This window comes from Amblyomma maculatum, chromosome 4 (assembly GCF_055883805.1).
Source record: "Amblyomma maculatum isolate TAMU_Amacu chromosome 4, ASM5588380v1, whole genome shotgun sequence".
Classification (NCBI taxonomy): Eukaryota; Metazoa; Arthropoda; class Arachnida; order Ixodida; family Ixodidae; genus Amblyomma; species Amblyomma maculatum.
This window is the reverse complement of record NC_139347.1, coordinates 184,461,325-184,479,662: the sequence shown is the minus strand read 5'-3', so window position 1 is coordinate 184,479,662 and position 18,338 is coordinate 184,461,325.

The window sequence follows — 18,338 nt, the reverse complement described above, 5'->3', positions numbered from 1 at the left end:
TTAGGCCTGAAGCATACTAGTGTACTGAAAAAATACAATGAACAGACAACAGGCTCTGAGGAGGAGTAGCTATAATCGTTCAAAAAGGCATCGCAGCTCGTGAAGTCAAATTGAAAACCAGATTTGAAGCTGTAGGAGCCGCCATCCTCACATACATGACCATTACAGTATGCACTGTATACTTACCACCACATCTCAAAATAACTTTGCAAGAATTAGAAGACCACGTAAGCCAACAACCAGAACCAAACTTGGTAGTTGGGGAACGCGCATTCTCATATTTGAAGTAGTGAAAAAACGGACAGCACAGTTGAAATTTCGGTGAAGCTCATACTTTCTAATGACGTTTGTTTGTTAAACTCCGGTATACCTACATATACTGCTCTGCATCGTCCGGAAAAATGAGCGTTTTAGACCTTTCATTCAGTTCACCAGCTGTTTTACCGATTTTGCATAGATTGTTTTAGATAAGCGATACAGGAGTGATCACATGCCAGTTCTTATTAATTTATCATCATCACCTGCTGTCATTCCAACGAAACCACAACGTTGGAAGCTGCATTTAGCGGATTGGCAAACTTTTAAAGAAAAAGCAAATTTGCATGAAATACATTCACACATACGAAACGTTGATGAACTGAACGAAAAGTTGAGAAATTACATTCTCGCTGCAGCAGAAATCACTATCCCTCAGTCTCCTGGAATAGTGCGGTTTTATCACAAAGATTGGTATACCAAAGAATGCAGGGAGGCGAAAAAGAAGCAAAATAAATCATGGGGAATTTTCAGGAGTTACCCAACCTATGACAACTTAATACACTTCAAGAAAGAAAGGGCAAAAGCACAATACATCCGGCGAAATGCCGAGAAAAACCTCACGGAAACGTTATGTATCTTCAATAAAAAGGTGAACTACGTCGAAACAAATGTGCGAGAGGTGCAGAATCTAAATGGCAGCTTCTCACTATTTACATTTCCTGTTTTAACAGCCCCAGGTACGCAAACAACTGTACAGCAACTGTACAGGAACAAGCAAACATATTAGGCGAACACTTTGGAGCAGTTTCTAGTTCTTCCCAATACGCAGTCATTTATAAAACACAAAAAACATTGCTGAAAAATACAGACTTCCAACAACTGGTTGCCCAAATGAACCTTATAAAGACCAAATTACTGTCCATGAAATCAGTAGAGTACTGTCTGCCGGAAAACAAATTGCTCCAGGGCCCGACAGAATACATTATGAAGTGTTGGCCCATCTTTCCTATCCTGCTGTAGAGGCACTTTTAAAATTTTTAAACAAAGTATTCATGTCTGGAACGGTACCAGAAGCTTGGAAAACAGCTGTTATAGTCCCATTTCTCAAACACGGAAAGCCTCCAAACTCCCCTAGCAGCTACCGGCCTATAGCCCTCACGAGTTGCCTTGCTAAATCTTTAAAAAGTGTTTTGAATGTTAGGTCATGGCCGGTCTCGAGAGAGAGCGCGCTTCTCTTCCCTTACTGCCTCTCTAATGGGGTCTGTTTCCACCGCCCGCAGCGCCTCGGTGGGGTCGCCACCGGCCCACCGCTGCGCCTGTGCTACCGCCGTTCACGCGCAAGGGAAACGTGCTCTCGCTCTTCGCTCCGCCCGCCTCAGTTGCAACCGGCAGGTGCGACATATCCCCCCTTGTGGTTTATACAAGGACGCCGTAATCAGCGTCTAAAATGTATCGTGTACGAGGAATAAAATATAGTCAACACCGCTCATGTGCGCGCGCGCCTTCGTCAGTGCGGCCGAGCACTCTCAATGAAGCTGGTACACTTACTTCAACATTTTTTGCCTCTTACTTTTATACAGAAATAAATTTACCTGGCTATGCAGCGTTCCTTCGAAAGCTGTAAGCAGGTGCAGCGCGACCTGACGTGAGTGCATGGCAAACTGTTGGCTGGAGATTCTGTCAACCGCTTCTGTTTTCGATTAGAGCAAAAGAGGCACCGGCGAAAATTCATGGCGCGTCTCAGATTCAGAGTAAGGGACAAAATTAACGCATATAGTTAAAATTCCAGTTGTCTAATGGAGTGAGCTGTTCTAGCTTCGGTCAAAACAAATCAGTCAGTTGAAAGACAGAATATGTATATGTAGTCTCGCGACTGACGCACGTACGTGTATAACAGACGTAGTTGGTTTAATACATAGATAGACAACCTTTATTCAAGGAAATGGGCATGAACAGTTATGCCTAATTGAAAATAACGGCAAACAATAAAAAAAATTGTCCTTTAAAGTTATACATTGTACTACATATTCATCAATTCATCAAAACGTGACCTGCGGCTAGCAAATGCAGTCTCAATCTTCCTGGCCGGTTTGTTAATATAGGGAGCTGGCCTTTAATTCCTGTCTGTCATTTTTTTAGCATAATTGACAAGAAGGATTTTGATAAATTTTTCAGATATCAAAGAAGCGGACTTTATAGGCTGTTGTTAATTCCTTTAGGGCAACTCAGCAATGTCGAATTCTCAATTGCGCTGCTTGAATCAGGATTTGAAGTACTTCGAGAGCATTTGTGTGCGGTAGATGCACAAGTATCTTTTTTTTTTTAAGAACACCTTGTCCAATAGGGCAATTTCGCATTGATTTTGCTGCAAGATGAAACGTCCGTCTTGACAATGTGGTCAAGTGCCGCTGTTGCGGCCCTCGCATTTAGCATGTCGTTCTCTCCGCACATCAGCCTTACTTTCTCTAAGAGAGCCTCAATGGGGACACTATTGAGTTTCCTGATGAGGACGGAGCCGGCACCTTTCCCCAGGAGGTATTCAACCACTTGTACAGTAGACTCGTGATGAACAGCATTTCTTGAAATGTTGCTTCAGTGAAAGTTTCCTTCTTTAACGCTTTAGAAGTTTCTTGGATGCTTTCGATATAGCAAGTGAACGCGTTTGCCAGCCACTGCAATCGAGTATCACCAGCTGCGTCATTTATTAGCCTCTTTTTACCGCTTTCATCTTTATTGGTGTCATGAATATCAAACCATTTCTTTATTGTTTTCATAATAAGCATAATATCATGTAAAATTTCATTAAAACAGTATTTATTTGCAAAATGAAATAATGTTTAAATACAACACATTTGCTAATATATAATTTATAATAACATTGAAAACTCATCTTTACTTTGACTGTTAAACTAATACTTTATATCATTATGTAACTTACATCACATTTTTATGAAATTATTTTCATCTTCGGTGCAATGTATGGATGGTTTCGCATCTAGCGTTGAAAGACGGTTTTTCCGTTGCAAACGAGTTGCTGTAATGTTAGCCTTGAAGAAGCATCGATGTGATCAGTTTTTTTTCTTTTTTTTTGCTATTCTTGTGCAGGCTTGGGAAAAATTCGGATTAAAATGGACAAAAGTAGCTACAATGCCGCAATGCATATCATATGCTTGTCGAACGTTTGCTGAGCGACAGTGTTTTTATATAAAGACACGGTTCACGTGTAGTACGCTGACGACATGCCGCTGTAGTATCTACCTTCTGTGTTCTTTCATTTCGGGGCTGCACTCACGACGAAAAAAGCGAGCGACAGCGCGAAATCAGGCAAAAGCCCCCCGCCGCCGCTGAAGCAGATGCGGAGCGAACAGTGAGCAGGTCGCGCCCCGGCGGAGAGCGTAACTCAAGGAGAAAAGTTCATTGTTCACGCGGCGATTGAGAAGGCCGTAAGAAAGAGCGCGCGCTCTCCCTCGAGACCGGCCGTGGTTAGGTTAACCTTTATTTTAGAATCACGTAAACCTTTAAACATTCATCAATGTGGTTTGAAAAAAGCGTGCTCAACGACAGACCGTCTTCTTAGACTCGAAAATGCGATCTGAGAAGCATTATTACATAAACGACACTGTCTTGCTTACTTCTTCGACATGGAAAAAGCATATGACACAACCTAAAGATTTGGCGTTCTATGTGACCTAGCAGATCTAGGTATTTGAGGGCGGATGGTAAACTGTTTAAATGATTTTCGATCAAAGCGTTTATTTAGAGTACGCCTGGGCTCAACCCATTGGAGGAGCTTTATTCAAGAGAACGGAGTTCCCCAAGGGTGTATTTTAAGTACTACGTTGTTTGTTGTAAAACTTAATTCAATAACCAGAGAAATCCCAAAATTTATTATGTACTCGCTTCATGTTGATGATCTGCAGATTGTATGTATGTCCTCTAATATAAGCACGTTTCGGCGGCAAGTACAGCTAACGATAAATAGACTAGCCACATGGCAGATAAAAATGGGCTCCAATTCTCTGCACAGAAATCAGTGGCGGTTCTGTTCACCCTCAAACGAGGCTCGCAAACCACCCCAAACCTACACTTAAAGAAAACCGTACCACCGTTAAAAAATCAACATAAATTTCTGAGTATTAGCGTTGATAAAAAGATGGTATTTTTACCCCACATAAACGCCCTTAAAAAGAAGGCCCATCTGAATCATTAAACATACTGAAAGTACTGTCAGAAAAACACTGGGGGTCAGACAGGACATGCATTCTAAATATTTTTCGATCTATAATATACTCCACCCTAGATTATGGAAGCATTGTGTATGGTTCAGCGAGGCCATCGTATCTCAAACGCTTGGATCCAGTACACAACATGAGATTGCGCTTTCAACTGGCGTTTATAGGACACCTTCAATAAAAAGCCTTTGTGCTGAAAGAAATAAAACGTCCCTTAAAGACAGGAGAACAATGCTTAAATGTGCATATGTAATGCAAATAAGATCCTTACCGGAGCCCCTCTGTCATCCGTTAGTCACAGGCTGCCCATCTAGAACCCTCTTTAACAAGCCCCGAGCAATCAAACCATTAATCTTCCGTTTTGAGCAAGCATGCCAGGAATTAAACAGTGAATTCACTCCCAAATATTGCCCGCACACAAGGCCCACTGCCACCCTGGTGCCATTTTCCCTCTGTGTGCGACTTCACATTAACCCACTTTCATAAGAAACAAACACCACATGAACACATAGTACAAGAGTTCTTGACATTAAAGGAAAAAATACAAAGAATATATAGAATTCTATACAGATGGTTCTAACACTGCGCTTTACACTGGAAGCGCTGTATTATAAGGTAAATGGGACAAAGTAGTACGGTTGCCGGAGTGTTCATCGGATTTCACAGCTGAGTGTCATGCCTTTTCTGTGGCAGCAGAAGAACTATTACAGAAAAGTATTGAAAGGAGCATCATTTATAAAGATTCTCTGAGCGTATAATCACAGCACTGAATCACAGAAATACTACAAAAGCTCTAATAGGAGACATAATACATAATGTAATAGCTGCACAAACACAGGGGCAATCAATTAAGGTTTGCTGGTTACCAAGCCATGTTGGAATCCGCGGCAACGAGGGAGCTCACACAAGTGCCGCAGCAGCCTGTAAATATGAAATACAACTAGTCAGCATGCCACATAGAGATGTTATGAAGCTCATAAAAGGAAAACTGAGATCAAAATGGCAGGTTTCATGGAACAATGAGCTAAACAAAAACTTACACTTTGTTAAACCAGTCGTTAAAGGACGGACATCGTGCAGCCACCAAAAACGGTTTGTTCAAATCATTTTATGTCGGCTTCGCATCAGGCGCACGCACCTAACACATGGCTTTATTCTAAAGAAGGAAAACACGCCTTTATCTGAAGTGTGCGGAGGTGGCTAACAATAGATCACATTCTACTCTAATGCACTAAACTTGAGTGATTAAGACAGAAACATTTTGCACTGTATTATAATGAACGTATCCCTTTTCATCCCAGACTGCTTTTGGGAGAAGAAGCAATTGTTGAAATTTCTCACATTTTTGGGTTCCTAAAAGAAGCGATGATGCTTAACAAGTTATAACATTTTAAAAATAGATTAGCCACATCCAAAAAGTAAAGACAAACAACACTGTTCTTGGCGCATGATAGGCTTAGTCGCTTATGTGCCAAAAAACCCAATACAGCAAAACACCCATTTCAGCGCATGAAAGCGTTTGTAGCAGGAAATATTTCGAGTTTAATTTCGATTGCAGCACAAAGTTGTACGATTCGAGCTAATTTATTTGATCCACACGAATTTATAGTAATGCAGTAGCGTCAGCTCACATATACGGATGAAAAAACTGCGTCGCCCGGCGTCTACCACAAAAATTGCTTCTAGGGAACGTGCTGTTAATGCCAGTCAGATCTTCGTTGCCTTGTATTGGCCTTAATGGCATCGCGGCTGGTGAAATCGCTGACACTGCCTGATTCATACCTAGATGTCACGTATCATGCAGGCACAGGAGCTTCGAACGGCTGGGTGTCTATTGTCACGTAGTGGTACCCGCGATACATTAGTGGTGCGGGGAGTCTACTCCAATTAGACTCAACTACACTCTGTCACGTAGTGGTGACGAGGTCGACGACACAAATGAAGGGTCGATGATTGCACTAAAGAAACTTTATTTGGGCTGACTTGCGCCCGCAAAAGAACTAAGCAACTCGGCGGCGGCGATAGAAACAAACGTGCTCGTCGATCGTCGAACAAAGAATGCTCGTCACATTCGTCAACGCTCAATTTAAAGGCTGCACAGAACAATCTAGATAACGTCGCAAACAGCTACCAGCACGAGCTGGAACATTGTGGAAAGACACCAGAGTGGCCGGAACCTTCGAGATAGATCTCGGTGCATCTTGCGCTACAACAAAACAGATAAAGGAGTGACTCAAGACATCGAGCATTAACAAACAAAGGTTACAGAACTGATACGCGTCCAGAATCAGAGTGATAAGCTTGTATGCCGGCGGCTGTTAAAAAACAACAAATACAGTTTTGAAGGTTTCGCGGCATTACTCCGCCCTCAAAAAAAAAAAAAAAACATCGCCTCGATGTTCCAAAACAAAGAAACTTAAACATAAACATTGCAAAGTTTAAACACCACAGATTCTTTAACGCGCGTAATATGGCTTCAGTCGTACAACATGTACAATTTCTAGGCGTACGCGTCGCCGTTGTGATGCTGATGTTCCGTCTGGAATGACTTCATAGTCTAGTGGTCCGACGCGGCGAATGATTTTGTACGGCCCAAAGTATCGACGCAACAACTTTTCACTTAATCTGCGACGGCGAATAGGTGTCCAAACCCACACTTGGTCTCCTGGATTGTACTCTGCGTGGCGTCGTCGTAAGTTGTATCGTCGGCTGTCGGTGCGCTGTTGGCCTTTAATACGTAGCCGTGCGAGTCGTCGGGCTTCCTTTGCACGCTGCAGGTCGGCGGCGACGTCAAGGTTGTCTTCGCTGGTTACGTGCGGCAGCATTGCGTCGAGCGTCGTCGTGGGCTCCCTGCCGTACACAAGCTTAAACGGGGTCGCTCTGGTCGTCTCCTGGACTGCCGTGTTATACGCGAAGATCACGTACGGCAAGATGGCGTCCCAGGTCTTGTGTTCAGCGTCGACGTACATAGCGATCATGTCCGCGATCGTTTTGTTCAGGCGCTCCGTAAGGCCATTGGTCTTGGGATGGTACGCAGTTGTTCGTCGATGGCTTATGTGACTGTATTCCAGGATGGCTTGCGTCAACTCTGCCGTAAACGCCGTTCCCCTGTCCGTGATGAGCATTTCTGGGGCGCCGTGTCGCAAGAGAGTTTGTTCGACAAAAAATTTGGCGACTTCTGCCGCGGTACCATTTGGTAGTGCTCTTGCTTCGGCGTACCGGGTAAGGTAGTCAGTGGCCACGATGATCCACTTGTTACCCATAGACAAAGATAAAAAGGGGCCGAGGAGATCCATCCCAATTTGCTGAAAGGGCAGGATTGGGGGCGGAATCGGGTTTAATAGTCCTGCTGGTCTGATCGGCGGCGTCTTGCGTCGTTGGGACTCATGACACGTCTTCACGTACTGGGCAACTTCGACAGGCAGTCGCGGCCAGTAATACTTCTCCTGGACTCGACGCAACGTGCTCGCAAATCCGAGGTGGCCTGCTGTGGGCTCATCGTGCAATGCCGGCAGAATTTCTTGCCGAAGGGTTTTAGGCATTACGAGAAGCTGCGCGGTCTTGTTTGGTGCGAAGTTCTTCTTCACGAGGAGGCCATTGCTTAACGTGAAAGGATGATAAATGTCGCCTGAACACACCAGGAGGGGAAGTGGTCTTTTCTTCCAAGTAATCAGCTAGCGCTTTCAGCTCAGGGTCTGATCGCTGTTGTTCTGCGAAACTGCTGGCGCTTACCGGTCCCGAAAAGGCGTCGTCGTCATCGTCCTTCGGGGGAGCATCGACGGGAGCGCGGGATAAGCAGTCTGCGTCGGAATGCTTTCGGCCCTACTTGTAGACTACAGTCATGTCAAATTCTTGAAGTCGTAGGCTCCATCTGGCAAGGCGGCCGGAAGGATCTTTCAAATTAGCCAGCCAGCAGAGCGCGTGATGGTCGCTTACCACCTTGAATGGTCGGCCGTATAGGTATGGACGAAACATAGAAGTGTCCCAGATGATTGCAAGGCACTCCTCCTCGGTCGTCGAGCAATTGATTACGGCTTTTGTGAGGGGCCTGCTAGCGTAGGCGACTACTTTCTCCTGTCCGGCACTCTTCTGGAGGCGAACGGCTCCTAGGCCCGCACTGCTCGCGTTGGTGTGTATTTCGGTCTCGGCGTTTTCATCAAAGTGGCCAAGTACAGGAGGGCATTGCAGGTGACGCTTAAGTTCGTCGAAGGCTTCTCCTTGCAGCGCTTCCCGTTTAAAAGGTGCGTCAGCCTTTGTAAGCTGCGTCAATGGTTCGGCGATCCGCGAAAAGTTTCTGACAAATAGTCGATAATAAGTGCACAGCCCAAGGAATCGGCGCACAGCTTTCTTGTCGGCAGGCGGTGGGAATTGTGCGATTTCAGCTGTTTCCTCTGGGTCTGGGCGAATACCGTCCTTGTTAACGATGTGACCTAGGAACCGGAGTTCTTCGTAGGCGAAATGACACTTCTCTGCTTTTAGCGTTAGTCCCGAAGACTTCACGGCTTCCAGCCCTGTCTGTAGTCGTTTTAGGTGGTCTTCAAAGTTTGGCGAGAAAACAACAACGTCGTCCAAATATACCAAACAAATTTGCCACTTCAAGCCTGCCAAGACTGTGTCCATTACTTGTTGAAACGTGGCTGGTGCGGAGGAGAGGCCAAATGGCATCACCTTGAACTCATAAAGGCCGTCCGGTGTGATGAATGCGGTCTTCTCGCGATCTCTTTCGTCGACCTCTATTTGCCAATATCCGCTCTTCAGGTCCATCGATGAGAAGTACCTAGCATTGCAGAGCCAGTCGAGAGTGTCGTCGATACGGGGAAGCGGGTAGACATCCTTCTTCGTTATGCTATTCAAGCGGCGGTAATCAACGCAGAAGCGAATTGTGCTGTCTTTCTTCTTGACCAAAACGACTGGTGCCGCACAGGGGCTGTTCGATGGCTGTATTACGTCATCACGCAGCATTTCCTCAACTCGATCGCGAATGGCCTGCCGTTCTCGCGGCGATACACGATAAGGGCCTTGGCGCAGAGGGCGGTCGTGTTCGTCCGTTATAATGCGGTGCTTGGCCAGTGGTGTTTGTCGTACCTTCGATGATGACTAGAAGCACTCCCTGTAGTTTCGCAGAAGACTTTGAATCTGGTTTTCCCTGCTGTGGGTAATTGTCAGCGTCGATGCCTTCCGAGATCGAATGCGGTCAGGTAGCAGACTGTGTTCGGGTTGTAGGCCTTGAAGTCGGCGGCTGGTTCGGTGACCTGTAGGCTGGCCTTCCAGGGCGACAGGAACACGGCTTGGGTCTTCGCTTGAAGGATCAAAGGCAGCACCTCCACCAGATGTCACGTAGTGGTGACGAGGTCGACGACACAAATGAAGGGTCGATGATTGCACTAAAGAAACTTTATTTGGGTTGACTTGCGCCCGCAAAAGAACTAAGCAACTCGGCGGCGGCGATAGAAACAAACGTGCTCGTCGATCGTCGAACCAAGAATGCTCGTCACATTCGTCAACGCTCAATTTAAAGGCTGCACAGAACAATCTAGATAACGTCGCAAACAGCTACCAGCACGGGCTGGAACATTGTGGAAAGACAACCGAGTGGCCGGAACCTTCGAGACAGATCTCGGTGCATCTTGCGCTACAACAAAACTGATAAAGGAGTGACTCGCGACATCGAGCATTAACAATCAAAGATTACATAACTGATACGCGGTCCAGAATCAGAGTGATAAGCCTGTATGCCGGCGGCTGTTAAAAAGCAACAAATACTGTTTTGAAGGTTTCGCGGCATTATATCAAAGTCGTATGGTCTGGTGAGCTGTTCGCGCAATAACAGTTCGGTCGAAGCAATCATAAATTGTGCGCCGGTGGATTTTGAAATTGAGTTTCTTCGACAATGGCCATGAAGTTAATATAGATCAGCCGTCCAAATATCGGCGTTATGCAGTGGGTCTGGAAGGTTCTAAATGTCCGGCTTAACATTTTAGACCGAATTCCATTTGTCTTCTGCAATGCTCTTGAGAAGAAGGCCCATTTATCCTCATGAAGTCATTCTGCTGCTTACGATGTAGCACAATTTAGGATAGCCTCAGTGTGGGGCAGCAAGTTTCACCTACTGCGTGGACCTCAACGGCAAGTCTCTGCTTGCCTTGTTACTTCTTCGCACTTAAGTAGCCAAACTTAACCGTATGACATGTCTGCAATGCTCTGTAGAGGCCGTGACTCGGGATCCAACCATTTTTCAAGTTTAAGGTATCCACTCAAAGGTCTTAGAATTGTTAACAGCAGGAGCCAGGTAATCATTTAACGTACTCGTCACGTAACACAACTCTTTTTGCAAAACGCCAGTGAAAGCGCTATTAGGCGCTGTTAACGAATAATCACTACACTGTCCAGGACGATTGGTGCATGAGCGATCACATGACGGAAACAGTTTGGTTGATGGGCAGTGTAGCATTACGAGATTTGATGACATGGTATCTATACACTAAGGCACGGAAACACCAGGTGGTGTACTTGGATCCGAAGATCATAAACGCTATCTTCGTCTACATGAGCAAATTTGAGCACGCCGCTAAGGCGGCGCTGTTCATTCATGGCGGCTGTTCTCTAGATACAGACTTAGCTTACAATTGCGCTATTGAGCATGTGTCATAAGATGAGCCGCAGATTTAGGGATTGCTGAGCAGACGATCAGCAAATTGTATGTAAGTAGGCGAAGATGTGAACGGAAGCCTTTGAGTGCAGATATTTGCACAACCATGACACGCATTTAGAGGCCTCTTTTAAGTTCCAGCATGACATTTTGCTCTGCCACATTGCTATTGCTATGAGTGAGTTAAAAATAATTGATACGCGGCCACAGCCTTTTCCTTTGGTATTGAATGTGCCTACTTGCTTCATATGTAAGTTATACGCCAGCCCACATTTTCCTAGCGTTGTTTGCTTAATGCATTTCTAGATGAGCAATTTATGCTTCAAGGACATGATTATATGCATTTCTAGATGGGCAATTTATGCTTGAAGGACATGATGTATAGCCCAACGCCATGACATAATACAATTAAAGGGAAAGCTTTTCTTTTTGGAAGAAAGTGATTAGAAGTGTGGGCGCTGCGACTGTGAGCCATGTTGTTATAGGGGGCCTATTCATGCATCGTGATGTTTGCAGTTGTTGCTACCCTCTACCAGTACCACATCGAGCAGGCGCATATAGAGCTCCAAGCTTTGCAGAAAACATCTAGTCAAACGCTCCAATCTGGCTCCAGTGAAGCTCAAACAAAGGTGAATTTGTACAATGCCTTTAGTACATTGTTTATTGCTTGCTTTGAGCTTTAGAATACAGCGCAGTGAGTAATAGTCAATTGAGAGGTCGGCTATGACACCTATAATGCTTTCCGCTTTCGTTTCTAGGTGATACAGTTTGATTGCTTCATTTCTTCAAACACTTTACTTGAGGATTACTTTCGATTGGTCCTGCTTCCTGCGATTCATGTATGTCAGCTCAGGCTATTTATCAATACTCACTGTGCCATGGACATTTTACCTCGACAATAACTGGTGAGGTGACTGGCGGACACGCACAAATAACGGGGCTGTTTAAGCACCTAGGGTACTTTTCGTATCAACCTTTGTGCCTAAACTCAATACTGGGTTGTTATGACGATGTATTTTTTATGGTCTGGGCTTTCGACATATTTTAGAAAAGAGTGCACACGTTCCGCTGGGCTTTACCCTTAATTGGGTCTATAGATAGCAGGTTTTCACAGGATATTAATAGTTACCCCTTATAACGTCGCCGAATGACTTGCTTGCACATATTGAACTACCCATATAAATAAATATTTAGTAATCAGCTAACTCTTTCCTCTGCAAGGTCTAGTAAAAAGAGAAACAATTTTTCTAGGTTTTTTTAATCAGACGCGAATATCCCTACATCCGTAAAGCGGAAATTTGGGCGAGTTGGTAGATATTCATTTCACTCACAGCGCGCCAAGACATGACTACAGACAATGGAAAACAGTTCGTGTGTCATTGTCCGTCTGTAGTCATGTTTTGGCGCGCTGTGAGGTAAATAGATCCCTACATATGCCTTCTTGTAAAGTATGGGAAAGTAAATGTGGCAAATCATCTCATCAGTACATGTGATAATCCCGCGCTCATTTTCTGAATAAACATTCAAATACTGGGGCTTTTTAGACAAAAAGGTTATGCCCATCTGTTTGCTCTCTAACGCAGCATAAATAAAACTACCTGGCTATATTCTTGGTGCCATTTAACCGAAGCCTAATGCTGAAAAGCTGGACCACCAGTTCTTCACAAAAGCCTTTATTTAATCTTTGCGGCGCCATCAACAGCAGTTGCAATGTGAATCACTGGGAAAAATAATGTTCAGCAAGCGTTACGTCTCCTCCTTTTGGCAGCACTGGACTTTTCTTTAAAGAAGATAATTTCTGTGTCACATGTACAACGGGATTTTAAATACCCGAGTTCTGTAGATGCAGTCTCGGCGGTGCTCCACAAGATGACACAGTGAGCCCACGCTCGACATTGCTTGTATTGCAGCCCCGTGAGCTCGTTCTTTATATCTACAGGCAAAAAAAACAAAAAAAAAAGCGGGAAGCTACGCGGTAGCTACATTAGATGTAAAACGAGACTTAGGAAAGTGCTGTGAGTTGACGAATAAAGCATTTAATCATTTCGTGCGCTCGGAGGATTGCTTTCATTTGTTGTTTTTTTCTGGTGAATGAAGGGTCCCCCATTGCTGCGATGTTGACAAAGGGTTTTATTTGTTGTCCTTAAGATTGGCAGGTTTCCCGGCTGGGTGTTCGTTGACAGAACGCCGTACATGGCCAACCTTGGGATCGCAATCCAATTGGCGTTCTTGCTTCCCTTGCAAATGAGAATTCACACCATCGCCCATGAGTTTACCTCAGGCCTTGCGGTAGGTATTAGTATTAACGCAGGAGTAATTTTCCTATGAATTTACAAAATAAAATGAACTGTCTATATATTTTACTGATAGCGAGCTTTGGCCTACTGAGCTAGCCTAATCAATTCCTAAAGCGTATAGTTTTAGTGCCTTGCAATCCAAACGCTTGGTCTCTTGATAAGGTACGATGGACTTTACCGCGAAAAAATTCGCTTGATTTTAAAACCTGATAGTCGCCGCAACTCTGTGGATTGTCTCACTTTGATAAAAAATATGCAGCAAGCTTACCCTACAAATAAGTGAGAAACGGTCTTGCATTAAATCGAATCAAAGGTGTACGCGAACGACTTCTGCAAGCTTCGTTCAGAAAGAGTTTGTGTAGTTACGCCGAAATTCTTTCTGCATGCTACGACAATGCGATAAAATTTTATCATTTGATAATAGATAATGTGCGATACGGTGAGATACAGCAGATATCAACTTTAATATCTGGTGAGCACCCATGTAATCTAGAAGCAAAGAAGCTTCCAGCACCAGTGACAGACAATCATTCGTTCTGGTATGACACCTTTTTATGCTTGCGAACCTGCGGGTGACGATAAAGCATTCGTAGTTAAGCAAAGTTTTAAACAAAGGAAATATCACAAACTGAGACCAAAGTATAATGAAGTAGAAAGCCAAGACAGAAAATAATGAATAGCGGTGGTTATTATGTAAGTAGCTGGAAGAATGAAAACGCGGAGACTGAGGAGAACAGTAAGCAGTAACAGTAACACTTAAGCGAAGAACAAAGGCGCAAAAAACGAATTAAATGCAATGATTAGGCTAGCCGTCCTCAACTGGCGGCAATATTTTGGATAACGGGCTTTTCGTTGTTTGGGTATGTTTGAGATTTTGCGATGGGCTCAAAAATAGAAGAAGACATTTTTGCATGCAGTTCCTATGTGGTGAATACCTGACTGCGGGAAGACCAGATTGAAGGCATCCAAAAGAGGATTCCCCAAAGCGCATGCTGAAGTGCAGCCAGGGGGTGCCTATACTAATAGCGGATTCCCCTAATGTTTGCCGTTGTAGTGGCTAATTTATCTCAGTACGGTCCAGAAAAAAGCTATTTTTCTTTATCCAATTTGGCGGACGTGTAAGTCGCGCCTTTGACAATATCCCCCGATGTCAGTAAGCATGAACGGGACCATTTTCGAACGCCTCCTACTGGTGTATTCGCTATATACGAAAATTATACCTCTAATAAATAACACAATCAACATTAAGAAATCATTGGCAAGGATTCAGTGAATACTCAGAGCGTTGTCCTTCTTTTATAGCCTCATTCTATGTCACTAATTGTGATTCACAGGATCACCAAGGTGTAATGGGACTGACGGACGTCCAGTTCTTCCTTGGGCACTTATTTACAGCAACCACGATTTTTTTTTTCGAGTGCTCGATCTTGACCATTATGCTCTACTACAACTGGGGGGATGAAAGCAATGCGACAGCTTTCGCCAGTGGAATGGACCCCAGCCTGGTATCTTTCTCGTTCCTGCTTTCGGCGCTTGGTTTCTCACTGCTGGTCATCATGGTGACTTGGATTATACCTAATGGTGAGCATCAATCAAAATCACTGTTGGAGACAAGGTCGCCATGATATCCATTACTGCCGCACCCATGACGAGTGCCGTAGCTTTGCCGCTTCATAATTGGTACTTTTTATATCGCTCCGTTGGTTACCGGGTACTGTTTTGCAACAGAAGCATTGAAACTACAGTGCGAGGCGGCCTGAATTGAGAAGCCGCACTGTTATTTAGTAAACTTATCTGACTGTAGGATAAAATTAAGCGATATATTTTATATTGTAAGAGTGAGTTCAATGTCAGTCCAGCGTTCCGACCCAAGCGCTCAACTAACGAGCGAGTATCTTGCGTCCTCTTCTTCCTACACCACGCGCCTCTTTTATCCAGGCTCGTCTCCTTCCACTTCTACTAAGTCACCGTGCTTTGGGGCTGCACTGCAATGCAAACACATTTTAGTGACTATACTTGCTTGCGGATTGAGAACAGCGGGAATTATGAAAATGGACAAATATAAAGAAGAAATTATACAGACCGAAATGCATTTTCGTTGGGCGGTTGTCCTAAATAACGCTGCCGCAAGTAATTGGTGTCTAAAGGCGTATTTTACTGCTTAGCGCACAGCATTTTACAAATACTATCTGTGTATTTGTTTTATTCTTCATTTAATAAATCATTTTATTATTTTCTTCACTTTGTCTTATTTCTTTGTGTATTTGGGCCGTGGTCAATTTCTTTGCATATTCGCAAGAAAGGACAAACGTTTGAACCGCTTTTTTGCATAAAGAAAAATCTTGAAATCAATTAATTGAATTTTTTTACAAATTTGGCATATAAACATAACAGTAGTACCGGTGTATAAGTGTGCCTTTAACACTGCTCTGTTTCTTTTCTGCACAGGGGCCGCTGCTGGATCTATCGGCATCTTGGTGTGGTCTTTTAGCAATGCTGTGTTAACGGTTTCTGGGTCACTACCTTTGGAAGAATACATAATCAGGCCGCGGTGGCAGAAATTGGCAGCTGCTATGTTTCCACCATCAGGCTTGTTTTGTGTAATGAGGATCATCAGAATATCTGCAAACTACGGAGGTAAGCCCTACCGCTTTTAGCCCATGCGTGCTTTGATAAACCAGTCGGCTCAAAATACAAATACATTAAAGATGCAAGCCCCCTGTTGGCAAACATTTTAGTCACACAGGGTGTTGCTTAGTATACTGACAGAGCTTTCATGAATTCGCATAAAGAAGCACTGATATGTTCTGCTTTTATTTGGCTGTACTTGCTCAGGCAGAATTTTCAACCCTTGGATAATTCATTTAGAGCGCAATGTGGCAGATCCGCGGGCAGTAGAAAACCTTAACTGGCGTTGGCTAGAAGCATAGTGTAGAGACCCTCCGGCCTTGTACTCGCCTTGTTCTACAAATGTCGTGTAAAAACGCACGTGCTCACTAATTCTTAATACACATGTCCCGAGCTTCAGACATGCCAAGAGGAAAGGCAGAATATCATTGTGACTTAGTCGGAAATATGGTGACAATGCCATCATTTACGGGCAATACACATTTGTTGCAGTCATAATCGATTTCACACCTGCAGCCTAAATAAGGATCAGGGCTTTCACCTCACTGCACAACGTAAAGCGCCTACGCTAAATCGGTCTCTTCGGGGGTCAGATTTCCTGCTGTGCTGATATCTGCCCTGAAAACACTTAAACATAAGGTTTCTTGAGATAATTTTCAAGCATTTGTTAGTGTGGTCCATTTGTTTTTCCTTGAATGTCACTTGCAAAATTAAGTGGAAGAAAATACCTCTTTTACCTTTTGATCTTTTTAAAAAACAAGTTCGAGCAAATATAAAACAAATGACGTCAGTGAACACTGTCTTCAGTTTTATTATACTTAACCTCCGTGTTTGACTACAATAAGGGGTTGATGACAGTAGGAAACAATTCAAGTTCCTTAAGAGATGATTTTTGAAGTTTAGGACTCATTCTTCACCCTGAACTACGAAATAAAGCCGGTTCTACTTTTTCAGCCAATTGAGGGGCGCAGAGAAGCTGTACAGGTTTTATGCACCAACGAACAGAAGATAGTGCATTTTTATCTCCAGTAACTGCAGATGAGGTCGTGTCTACAATCATGTCTTTAAACAATTCTAATTGTACTGATATAGATGGCTTACAGATTCGGCCACTTAAGTATGTTACTATTATTATAGCTCCAGTTTTAAAGTATATCATTAATCAAATATTTTCATGCGGTCAATTTCCTCGCCGACTTCAAGTGGCTAAAGTTACTACCATTTTTAAAGGTGGTGAGAAATTCAACATGTCTAACTACAGGCCCATTTCAATACTCCCTGTTTTCTCCAAAGTCGTTGAAAAACTAATACACGTTCGAATGAGCTCATTCCTAACCAAGCATCACATCATGACACAATATCAGTTTGGGTTTATAAAAAAACGATCCGCAGAAAGCGCCTTGCTGGCGCAAAAAGAAATCATTCTTAATGCTTTTGAGCGTGATTTTTATACACTTGGAATATTTTTAGACTATTCAAAAGCATTTGACAAGATAAGTCACACCACGCTATTAAAAAAAATTGGAATATTATGGTTTCAGAGGCTGTTTTCTATCTCTCATTAAGCCTTACCTACAACACCGCCAACAAAGGGTACACAAATAAATTTTGCTCCAGTTTCAAACCATTATTACACGGCGTTCCGCAGGGAAGTATTCTCGGGCCGCTGATTTTCAACCTATATATTAACGACCTTGTTAACATAGATTTAAACACTTCATTTGTTATTTATGCCGACGATAAAAGCCTCTTTTTCTCACATCACAGTTTACCCCTGCTTGTTAAGAAATTGAATGAAGTGCTTGATGTACTAAACGCTTGGAGTCAAACTAATTCTTTAACTATAAACGTCTAGAAGACAAAATCAGTTCTTTTTCGCCCTAAAAATAAGCCAGTTAATTCCAATATTGTCCTTTGACTAGGTCTTTCGGTCATAGATTTGGTACCAGTTATAAAAACGTTAGGTGCTCTTTTTCAAGAGAATATGCAGTGGAGCGCGCATGCTGACCTTGTTCACTCCAAACTTTCGCGAATAGTAGGTATTCTTGCACACTTTCGTTATTTTTTGCCAAAGCACATTAAATTGCTCTTATACAACTCCCTTTTCATGTTCACGCTATCGTATGGTTATTTGGTATGGGGAACAACGACTTACACAAACCTGTCCAAAATCTATCGACTACAGAAAAAAGCTGTAAGAATAATTTCTAGTGAACCTTATGACGCACACACAGAACCTATATTTCATGACCTTAGATTAGAACCATTACTGAA